This window comes from Squalius cephalus (genome assembly GCF_949319135.1).
Source record: "Squalius cephalus genome assembly, chromosome: 9".
Taxonomy (NCBI): domain Eukaryota; kingdom Metazoa; phylum Chordata; class Actinopteri; order Cypriniformes; family Leuciscidae; genus Squalius; species Squalius cephalus.
In genome coordinates this window covers 18,070,516-18,083,025 of record NC_137130.1, presented here as the reverse complement: position 1 = coordinate 18,083,025, position 12,510 = coordinate 18,070,516, and the positions used below count along the sequence as shown (strand labels likewise).

Genomic DNA, 12,510 nt, shown 5'->3' with positions numbered 1-12,510 from the left:
TTGGCAAGGATGCCAGGGTTAAACCCTACTATTTTTCCGAAGGACATCCTGGGATTTTTAATGACCACAGAGAGTCAAGACCTCATTTTAACGTCTCATCCGAAGGATGGATAAAGACCCATTAATGTATAGAAGACCATAAAACACGTAAAATAGTATCTGGAAAATATTTCTTTTCAATTATATTTACTTTACCTTGACCCCATTTGTACTGTAAAAAAAAAAAAAAAAACGGTCCTTAGAAAGCAGAATGAAACAGTAATCATATTAACTTATTTTATATTCTATTTATTATTTATTTCTAATTCATGTTTACTTTTTTTTAACAGTTTTTCTTGGAACTTTTCCATGGACCTCCTAACACCCTTGAGGCCCCCTGGGGGTCCCTAGATGACAATTTGAAAACACTTTAATCTATTAAATCAAAATGATGCGTGGAAAGCAGTGTCAGAAATTGCAAAAGTATTACTTGTTTGATTCTTACGTTTATAAGCATTCATCTTGACGATATTATGCTGCAATCTCTAAATACATACATGCATTTTTGCCTTCAGAATGGTCATTTTTAGCAGCAATATATAAAAAATATTTGCAAATAATAATTCCATCTTGGTTTTTTTACCATACCGTTTGTGATCAAATTCTCTAAAGCAATGCCTAGTTGTGCAGCCCACCAATAACTGTCGGTCATCTAGCTGTAGGAACACCCACTACAACCAACAATACAGTCTCTCTGCAACCTCTAGTACTGTGAATGTGAACGCCCCTCAAAGTGCCTCTTAGTATAACACACAGCACTGTCCACAAAATCAAGTTGCTGTTGGCTGGAAAATGAATCCGAAATGAACGACATCCTCGACAAAGCTATGCTAATTCAGTGAAGGATGAAGTACTGACTGTACTGCTGTATGTTCCTAAATATTTTAAAAGCCATGGAACAAGTGTCTCAAACTCAATACTTCCCTTATTTCATCAATTTTCTGGCTAAGTCACAATGGTAAATGGAGGTAGGTCAAGTATGCACAGAATTTCTGTCGCTCATCAGCTGCTGTGAGGTGCACTGGTATGACGCCAGCTTGTTTTGGTTAGTACCTGTGTAAATCTGGGACCTCCGCCAGCGCCTCATGTTCCAGCGTTTTCCTCCCAGGCCAGCAGCTCATAAAGCTGTCAGTGCACTTGTAGTCCTGGTCACCTTTGCCACAGTTTAAGTCAGCAAATTTCCTCCATCTTGCCTCACTCTCATCACTCTTGTACACACATGACCTCAGACATGACGTGCAACGTGCAGCTTATGACAGGCAGGTTGCTTTACTGCTGTAGAAGGAAAGAGATGGTGTTAAAAATAGCAAATTACTTATAAATATGTCTATCCTCATAAATGAGTAATGAATGGGTCATTTAAATCATAAAAAACATGGCATCCAACAACTGTTGCCTGAATCCCCCTAGCTTCTAAGGATGTCAAACTAATTCTTCCCAAACAATGCAACAATATTTTCTTGTTTTGTTAGAATGACTCAACTGAATGCATCTGCCACAGTAATCAGAACAACTTCCCTTTTAGATTTGTACCATCCACATGCTCGTTTCAGCCAGGAATAATTAGACTTTTCTTTTTTAGCTTGTACTGTTTTAAATGTTTCCTTCATTATGACTTCAATGCAGATAACTGCTTGTGCAGTCTGTGTTTTGAGTTATAATTGTTGAGAAATGATTTCCCAGGGGTCAACACTGTCACTAGGAGGAAAGGCGGTGTGAAGCAAATAACAAAACATGGGTTTTCCATAAACAATAGTCAGAGCTAAAAGAACAGAATCAGGTATCACATTCACTCTACAAAGAATAAAGGTTATAAAGCTAGTACACTGCCAAACTATACTTAGATCCAGTATATAAAGCCAGAAAATAGTCAATGACTTATATTTCTCACAACATACAACTTTCAGAAATACAAGCTTATAACCATTATCCAGTGTATTTTGGAGGTGAATAGCCAGATTTAATGTTCTTGGAATTTTTCTCAAAATCTTGCGAAGCCCTTGTGAAATGAGAGGCACTAGCTTCTTTCTTCATTCGATCTGGCTCATTAACCTATTGTGCAATTTAAAGCTTGATGCAGCTTTACTTTTTATCACTTTTTTAAACCAACAAACACTGCAGGTGAGTTACTGTACAGTGTACATTCATGCATTTCAATTCAAAAAGGCCTTGCCCACTGCATACTGGGAAGGTCAACGGGACAAAGATTGCATTTGAATGTGCATACTACCCTACTATATTCATCCCTACTGTATTCATAAAACAGTTGCCAAAAATTACCAGGATGACCTACTACTTCCTGCAAGATTCTGAAGTGCACATACGATGGATGTTTTTACTATCCCACGAGGAGTTGTGATTAGGTGTGTTCGACTTGAAGCGGCGCTGCACAGACCAATCGCTGTATGACATCAGAGTACCACGAGAGCAGACGGCCCCGTATGCTTTCGAATCACTCTTGCGGTACTTTGATGTCACACACCGATCGGTCTGTGCAGCGCCACTTCAAGTCGAACACACCAATGGCGAGGGAATTGACACTATAGATCACATTCTGAATGTAGTATGTCTGGATTACATTCATATGCTGCGTTCACGCCATGTCGTAATAACCGTAATTATGAGATGACAACATGCGACATGTACTATGAGCTGTTTATGTCCTCGGACTCGGAATTATGAGCTTCTTTGGTAACACTATCAATTCCAAATTGAATCTGCAGCGGTCAGGTGTTACAAGTCGGAGCTCTCAGAAAATCCTCAGTTTGCAATTTGTAATTACGAGTTTTACAAGGACGTGAACGCTTTTTACAAGTTGTAATCTCATAATTACGACATGGCGTGAACGCACCAATACAACACATTTATACTAATATAGAACATATTTTTTCAATAGTCGCTACGTATTAATTTAAAAGTACTACCTATTTCAGGAGCAAATTAGGTAACTATTTACAGGTAGGTCAAATAGGTACCTATTTACAACCAGAAACTAGTGTTTCAGTAAAGTTCCACAGACCGATGAATCTTAATATGGGTGGGGCTTTTTTGACTCTTTGCCAGCTTTATTTACACAGTTGTTGACTTTGCTGTCTTGTTTAGTAACTTACTGTCTTGTGGTATAATAAAGTGCTTGTTCCTCAGCTTAAAATAACCGTGCGTATAGTGTTGAGACTTATATGTGCAGTTGTAGGAATTTCAGTTAGGAAACAGTTGTAGAGTCTTTTATGTAATGCTGTCCATAGTTACAGACAAGCGCTCTCCATTTAAAAGCATTACCCATAGAAAACAAAACCTCAACTCATTTTTGAAATTCTACATTGTACAGTGTACAAATAACAAAGCACACAAAGGTCACGGTGATGGCAATTTAGATCCCATGGCACTTCAGCAACTATCTACTTCATTAGTATGGTAATTGTTTTGACCTCGAGATCGCCCATTAGAAAGATGATCAGGCCATTAGCAGATGTCAATAGTGCTTTATGTCTTATAATTGTCATTACTGGTTGGCCTGCAATGTGCAAATTCTGATTTTATCGGTGGGATCATTCAAACAGTACTGAGGCTACAAGTATTTTCTTAGAGTTCTTGCATTATTCATCCCTAGATTATTATGGATTTCTCACAAAATACGTGATATAAATCTTTAACCTAAACATTTACTGTGATGCTTGGACCTGGTATTGAACTAGATATTAGCTAGAACATTCATAGAGATGTTAGTTATAACGTGCAGCAAAATGCTTTTTACAACTCACAAAAAAAAAGCTGTTTTCCCAGGAAATGCAGCGTATGAAGCGAGGGTTTTAGAGTCTCTGTGATGGAAGGAGAGACAGCCCTTGTCAGGGTTCCAGATTCTGATAGCACACAAGCATCTCTATTCACAGAACATTTCAGTGGAGTCATCTGTTTTACTGGAGATTGACTTTCTGTGTGTGTGTGTGTCAGAAGAAAAAAAGGACGTTTCAGTGTGATCCTAGCTGTAATGGGCTACCAAAACACATGTGTCTTTGTGTTAGCTGCCCAAATCACTTGATGAGACTGGAGGCTATTTTTTTGAGTGCACCAAAAATGTCAGATGCATTTTTACATGCTTCTGACAGTCTGAAACGCAAGAAAAAGTGCATTTCACATGGTTCTATCATCATTTAAAGTGAAATAAAGCACATATGACATTGTATAAAATTGTCACATTCATGTGTTAAGCTACTCAAAGGTTTAGTTTATCTTGAGATACTGAATGCATGCAAATGAGGCACTTTTGACTCCAGACTGTAAATTAGTTTTAAACTGACTTGTGACCTTAAAGCTTCTGATTTCTGATATGATTACCTAGTCTAGTTTAGAATCAACTATAAGTTAAGATTTAACACTAACTTCTCTAACACCAACTTCTCATCACACCTGCCAATAAAACAAAATTAATTTATTAAAAAATCTATAATTATTAATAATAATAATAATAATAAAAAAATATATATATATATATTTTTTTTTTTTACAGAAGCCTACTGTATTTTGCAATATTTCCTCAATTATACTTTTTTTTTTTTGCCCTAATGACAAAGGAATCATTTAGCAGTTTCCCCTTTTACAAAAAAAAAGTGCAGGTCATTGTGTCATTCCCAGAATTGTTTACTAGCCAGTCCCTTAGTGAAATGCCACCTCTCACAAAAACAACCAGATCCTTTGTGAATTTGTCTTATATATTCATATCATCAGAATGTTACATAAAGATTTTGAAGAGATAATAATAAAGCTTTAGCAATACTGCCTAAACCTAGCATATTTTTGTCATATATTGTCTCAAAGGTTTTCAACTTTTTGATGGCAATGACCTCCAAATATGATGATTCCTTTGCGAAGGACTGCCTTTCTAAAATAAAATGGCAGCTTTTTTATTTTACAGATTTACCCTGGAAGAACACTTAAAGCAACTTACAGATTTATCATATAGTTTAACTCATGAGTAAATCACAAACTGATTATTTTATGTTGCTTATGTCCAATAAAACAACAACTACAAGGGCAAGACTAATGTTATGGACATTGCAACTTTTACATTTTTTTATACGATTATTATTTATTTAGGCTATCTTATGTTTTTGATTAGGGGACAGGAGTAATCTCAGGTAGCTCATCAAAGACTCATCCTGTTCCTCACTGGAATCTTTGTGCCACTCCACCGGATATCATTTCTGACCACTAACCTCTTCAGCAAAGGTTACCGAGGCCGTGCCATGACCCCAACCTTTTCAAATCGGCTACGGGCACAATTGTTGAAGTGGCCCATCAAAAGCAAACTCACTAATCAACCCTGATACAGCCTCTTCATAACTCATTAGAGAGGTTGTTGGGAAATCCCTTAATGAGTTTTAAATCCTGTTGTGTGGCCACATAGCTGAAGAGCGAGATGAGGACTGAATAGCCTGTGCGGAGGACTGGAGTGATGGAAGGTGTGAGTGAAGTGGAGAGCACTGAGGTAAAGAATAGGATTAAACAGAGTGACAGCTGGAATCACATCACTAAAATTAACTAGACGAGAGGAGCTTGGCAAGGTAGCTCGGCTAGTGAGACAGTGAGGAGTTGCTGTAGTTAACACTTCTGTCAGGTCACTGCTCATAGAGACACTCTGTGGTGAATGGCTGCAGGCTGTGTTTATGGTATAGGGGTTAGAAAGTGTTAAAATATGAACTGCTGACAGTAAGGTCTGTTACCAAGGTTATAAAAAAAATTGGAGGGAGAGAAAGAACATAATTGCCAATAATGATGGTTAAACAGTAGGAAATGATCAAAATATAGCCCCCAAAATATATGGACACTTGTAGGTCACATATGTCATTGCATTAATAAAATATCAAACCAAATGGGAATGATTTTAAAGAAAGATAACTTAAGCAAACTTTCCAAACAAAACATTTAATAAAAGAGAGGTTCTGAATGAGTAGCCTAAACAACTGATATATTGTTAAGTATATTTATGGTCTGTCTGAATACTCGATTCTGGTTGGCAAGAGGGCCAATTTAGAATGGTTTCCAATTCCAAATCAGTTTAATCACTGTTCTACAGTAATGCTGTTTGCATTGAAGCACAAACACACACACACACACACACACACACACACACACACACACACACACACACACACAGCGCATAAAAATGACAAGACAAGGTAAAGTGCTTTGAGAAAGTGTCTAGCGTAATGTTTGCAGTAGATAACACTTGGTCATATTTCGTTATCTAATGCAATACAATTCAAAATATCCAAACATTTTAAGGCCACATTATATCCATTCAAATGTAGGGAACATAATATTGGAACTAAATAAAATATTAAAAGATCTATTTTATTCATAATATATCATAACAAATGATTGTCTATTAGAACACTGTCCTGGCTAGGTGTTCAGTGAAATCATTAACCAGGACATTTCATCATTCAGCAAACCACACCTGGGGAAACAACCTGATGTTGCCATCACTTCTGTGTGGTAATGGTAAACACTGGTGCAACATCCTTTTGACCACAAAAAACATGAAGTGTTAAAACAATTATTTTAAATAAATGCTAAAATTAATCAAGAGATTACATATAGCTAATTAAATTAAATACATATAATTAAATAAGCTGACCCTCCCAGAGTTTAATGAAGAGCAGCCTAGATTGCTTGAACATTTTCCCATGGCACATATAACAATAACTTATTTTGCTATAGATTCCTAGTTTAAAGGGTTAGTTCACCCAAAAATGAAAATTCTGTCAGTAATTACTCACCCTCATGTTGTTCCAACCGCGTAAGACCTTCGTTCATCTTCGGAACATAAATTAAGATATTTTTGATTAAATCTGAGAGCTGGATCACTTCTCCATAGGCTTCTAGGTGACCGAAACTTGCTGGCCCAGAAAAGTTATTAAAGAGATCGTTAATATAGTCCAAGTGACTACAGTGGCTTAATCTTAAGTATGTCAAGCGACGAGAATACTTTTTGTGCGCAAAAACAAACAAAAATAACGACTTTATTCCACTATTCATTTCCTTCTCTCTGGGCCTCTAGTTGGTTCACGTAGTGTTTTTGCGTACCGCGTCTGTGTTACACGTCACCACGTAGGCTCACTATTGGCCGAAGCTGGTCATGTGTGTGATGCGTGTTGACGTGCAACACAGACGCGCAGCGCAAAAACACTACGAGGCCCAGAGAGAAGGAAATGAATAGTGGAATAAAGTCGTTATTTTTGTTTGTTTTTGCACACAAAAAGTATTCTCGTCGCTTGACATACTTAAGATTAAGCCACTGTAGTCACTTGGACTATATTAACGATCTCTTTAATAACTTTTCTGGGCCAGCAAGTTTCGGTCACCTAGAAGCCTATGGAGAAGTGATCCAGCTCTCAGATTTAATCAAAAATATCTTAATTTATGTTCCGAAGATGAACGAAGGTCTTACGCGGTTGGAACAACATGAGGGTGAGTAATTACTGACAGAATTTTCATTTTTGGGTGAACTAACCCTTTAAGTCATTACAGAGGAACGTAAGGTGATATGATAACCTTCCGCTTTGCAAAAAAAAAAAACTCATTTTTTAAGATTGTTGCTAAAAGAGAAGGGTGTAATTTTAGCTAACATAGCCTACTTAAAAGTTAGATGAATTAAATACAGTTTAAAAGAACAGAACTAATATAACATAGCCTATTAGTGAACACAGCTGAAAGTAATGATTAGTGTGTTCATTAAGTGAATATTCATCAGACTGATTCGCTCTTATTAAATATTCTGCTCATAGGAATCATTTGTTAGTGAAACGGACTGTGATTGGTCGCGCTGCATGTTTGTGTAACTTAGTCGACAGCACTTCGATCAATAGACATATTATCTTGCCATTATTTTGCAGCACAATTTCTTTTATTTTTTATTTTTTATCTCTATCTCATTACATTCAATTCAGACTACAGGCTCAAAACTCAATTAAAGTATAAGTTATATAGCCGTGGCATTGTATATCAGCAGCACCTCTCAGAAACGGCGAGGCTAACCGACGCGGCGTCAGAAACATTGTGAGTGCAAGTGCCAGAATTATGTTAATTTTTATTAATATTAGACTGTACCTGACTAGGTAGGTGTATATTCGGCGAGGTACTTCGTCACTTGTGTTTTAGGCTGGTTCACGTAATATTTTCTTTACATCGCAATCAAAAACAAAAACAAAGTGAAGTTGCGCTGTGCTGTGACGTGCACTCATTCAATGGAGGTGCACGCAGAAGTATTTAAAGGGATAGTTCACCCAAAAATTAAAATTCTGTCAGTTATCACTCACCCTCATGTTGTTCCAACCCCGTAATTCTTTCGTTCATCTTCGGAACACAAATTAAGATATTTTTGATGAAATCTGAGAGCTGGCTCCCTCCTCCATAGGCTTCTATGGGATTGAAACTTGCCGGCCCAGAAAAGTTAGTAAAGACATCGTTAAAATAGTCCAAGTGACTACAGTGGCTCGACTACAGTGGCTCAACCACAAGTTTATCAAGCGATGAGAATACTTTTTGTTCGCAAAAAAAAAGTAAAAAAAAATAACGACTTTATTCAACTATTCATTTTCGTCTGTGTGGGCCTGAATGAATTCACGTAGTGTAACAGAGCAGCATGTCTGGTCACCACGTAGGCTCACTATTGGCCGACCGTCGTGTGTGATGCTGGCCAAGAAGAGCTGCTCTGTTACACTATGTGAACTCACTCAGAGGCCTACACAGATGAAAATGAGTAGTTGAATAAAAGTCGTTATTTTTGTTTGTTTTTTTGCGCACAAAAAGTATTCTTGTCATTTGATAAACTTATGGTTGAGCCACTGTAGGTACTTGGACTATTTTAACGATGTCTTTTCTGGGCCGGCAAGTTTCGATCCCTTAGAATCCTATGAAGGGGTCAGACAGCTCTCAGATTTCATCAAAAATATCTTAATTTGTGTTCCGAAGATGAAAGAAAGTCTTACGGGGTTGAAACAACATGAGGGTGAGTAATTACTGACAGAATTTTAATTTTTGGGTGAAAAATTTTGATAGTTCATCCATAAAATTAAAATTGTTGTCATTTACTCACTCTCATGTTCCATACACGTAAGTCTTTTGTTCATCTTCAGAACACAAATTAAGACATTTTTAATGAAATCAGAGATTTCTGTCTCTCCATTGACAGGCTAGGCAACTACCACTTTGATCCTTCAAAAAATTAATAAAGAGATCATACAACTAATCCATATGAATCGAACGGTTTAGTCCAAATTTTCTGTAGTGACATGGTAGCTTTATATGATGAATCGGTTTAATTTAGGCTTTTATTCACTTTATTTATAAATATTGATCAGCATGAAAGCAAGGCTATACGGTCAAAAGGTCATTCCTGGGATTCTGTGCCTTTTTGTGTCCCAGTAAAGATCATGATCTTACTGCCTTAAAATGATGGTTTTAAACCTGGTTGGTTTTAAAATCCATTTTAAACCTGTCTTAGTCATAAAAAACACCATTTAAACACTAAGCATATTGAAGTTGATATATATATATATATATATATATATATATATATATATTGTAAAACATTTTGCAGCATTTTCATTGCCCATTTTCATGATAAATATAACACTTATTACTATACATGATTTCTTTTTCTTTTTTCAATTTGTGTACATTGTTGGGTATATCAGTAATGATTCACTGTAATCTATATATTTTTTTCAATTATTACATTTGTTTTAACATTTATAATCAAGGGTTTTAGCTTGTCCCTTATTTTTTTTATTTAGAAAAAATTCATAAAATCTGTAAAAAAACAACAACATACTAATAATTCAGTGACAATGAAAATTTACTAGGGTAGCCGATCAACAATGTAGTACTTTAAAAAAAGTAAACATTTCTGATCTTCCATTTCATTTATTTTTAATTTATTTATTTAAGGTTTAATTTTGCTTAAAAGGTTAATTACTCACATCCTAATGTTATTTTATGATACTCAAGATACAACACGAAGTTTAAAATAGTGTTTTAAAAAAAAACAAGGCAAAAAAAAAAAAATGCATTCAAGGAAACTTTGAACATAAATATAAACTTGAATATTATTGAATATAAACTTTATTATATAATATATCCAGGGAGGCGCTTGAATGGGCAGTTTTCGTAGAAACTCATTCAACCTCCTACAGTGTGAGAAAGATTGCAAAAAGACTAAAATCTGTTAAAATATTACAACTAGCATCTGGTTATGGTAGCTATTGAAGTGTTGCTCATGTTATCTAACTGCAATTAGAGTCGAACTATCTATTATATTATCTAACGATAAACATAAACTATAATGTGCTTCATAAAATACCACTACTAGAGAGGTCAGCTAATGCATTAAACTGTCAAAAAGTTATTTTGTCAGTTTACCAGCGAGTGTGCTTGAGAAACAATAAAATGAGTGGGATTTAATGCTGGTTGTTTGGAACTATTGCTTGCTCCACTACATGCGTTACTTCACATTCCTCAATTTTAATTGGGTCTTAGAGAGTGTCGCAACTCTGTTTTTCAGTGGCTCTAGCTCAAACTTGCTGCGTAACACATGGGAATGAACCTCATTGTTTCTCGCACGTCAAGCAAGCATGCTTGAGCTTCCGTTTACCATAACTGATGTGTCGGTTGTTGAATGTTTATATGTGAATAATAGCCTAAATTAAATTTGTTCATCATATAAAGAGATTGTGTCTCTTCAGAAAATTTAGACTAAATAGCTTGATTCATATGGATACATTTTACAATATCTTTACAAACTCTTTAAAGACACAAGTGTAGACTGTCAATGGAGGGACAGAAATCTCTCAGATTTCATTAAAAATATCTTAATTTGTGTTCCGAAGATGAATGAAAGTCTTACGAGTTTGGAACGATATGAGGGTGAGTAAATAATGACATAATTTCCAATGTTATGTGAACTAATTCTTTAAGATTTGCATGCGTCTTTTTCTTGCGTTTTGAAACAATCCTTAGAAATATTGGCCTTCAACTTCTATTTCTTCAGGAGTGCCTAGGTGCGATACACAACCAGGAAGGAACAGTTCAAGGTTTGACAAACTTTCTTACATTCACTCTTTTATCATGACATATCATGGACAGTTGTGCTCTGCATGATACTCTATGACCTTTTTAAATATATGTGTGAGTAGGTCTTTTTCTGTCATAAACTGTGCACAATAAAGCCCTTGTGTTCATGTCTAAAAGTAGATACAACAGGATGTTTGTCTGTTTGTTTGTTTTCTCATTTCAGTAGTTTATTATCCAATTTGAGTGCCTTGCCTTGGAAATTCCCTGTTGTAGCATCTCTTGAAGATGGAGATTCTATGTGATATCAAAATTTCTCATAATAGCTCTCAATTTGTGATTTTTTTTTAAATAAATGAATGGGATTTTGATTGTATTAAATCGTATATTTTTTATATATTATGTCTGGAAGGGTCTGATATTTATGGAAAGCTGTTTTTTGCCTCAGAGTAGAGAAAAAAATTTTAAGTAATTGTGACTTCTCACAGTCATTCCTCCAGATTTTTGAGCCAAGTGGATTTTGAATGCAACTTACAAAAGACGTCGTCTTTTGGTGAATTTGGCCGTTTTGAAGCCAAAATATGTCACACATATTCAGTTGTGTTTGTCCTTAGTTTCGTTTTCATGGACTTTCATTTTGTTTTCATTCATCACATGTGTTCCTTTGTTTGAATTTCTCGCCACTTGTCCATTCCCATGGACACTTATCACAGCTGTTTGTCATTTAGTTCATCACCTTGTGTATTCAAGTCAAGTTCCTCACTTTCACTCTGTGTTTGTCAGTCGTTGTTTGTGTTTGCTTTTGTTGCACGCACGCATGCTCTGTTACACCTGCTGTATTTATGTTTACTTAATTATTATTAAAGACTTTTCGTATTAAAACCTGTGGAATCATCTTCTTCATCTTGTGACAGAACAACCAACCCTAGTATGGAATAGGCAACAAAGTTTGCCACTGTTGCTCAGATGAGCCACAATTTACTGGAGTTCATTGAGAAATTCTGCCATCTTGTCGTCACCAGCCCCTTTGGCGATGAGACCCTGAAGTCATTGTTTTGGATCTGGGCTAATTATTACCACCCTGTAGACCACCCAGACACCTTTGGACTAAATTGGAGGGACGCCATCATCTGGTGTCTAGAGAATGTCTAACCCCGGTCCAGAACACAGCCGGACCCAGAGCCAGTTTCACCACCTTCGACTACGGAGAAATCATGTGAGCCCCCCGCAGACAGAGAGCTACTACCAGCCGCGATGCGTTAGCCAGAGCACGAGGACAAGTGGACATCGCTGACTCTTGCCCAGAGGAGCCCTACAGTGAGTCTGACCAGGGGTGTGAGCCCACGACACCAGAGGCTGAGGGTATACTGGTGGAAATAGAGACTGAGGACTGGCTGATGG

At 36.4% G+C, this 12,510-nt stretch overlaps 1 long non-coding RNA gene across 2 annotated transcripts in view; it reads right to left on the bottom strand.

The window, feature by feature from the left end:
• LOC307164490 overlaps positions 1 to 8,255 on the bottom strand; it is a 91,092-nt gene extending 82,837 nt beyond the window's left edge. The window contains exons 1-2 of one of the 2 annotated variants that reach the window (XR_013822287.1): positions 8,149 to 8,255; positions 1,093 to 1,314 (exon numbers count right to left, since the gene is read on the bottom strand). This is a non-coding gene — a long non-coding RNA (uncharacterized lncRNA). The remainder of the gene's footprint in view (positions 1 to 1,092; positions 1,315 to 8,148) is intronic. The other variant, XR_013822288.1, reaches the window with a different exon arrangement.
• Positions 8,256 to 12,510: the final 4,255 nt, after the last annotated feature.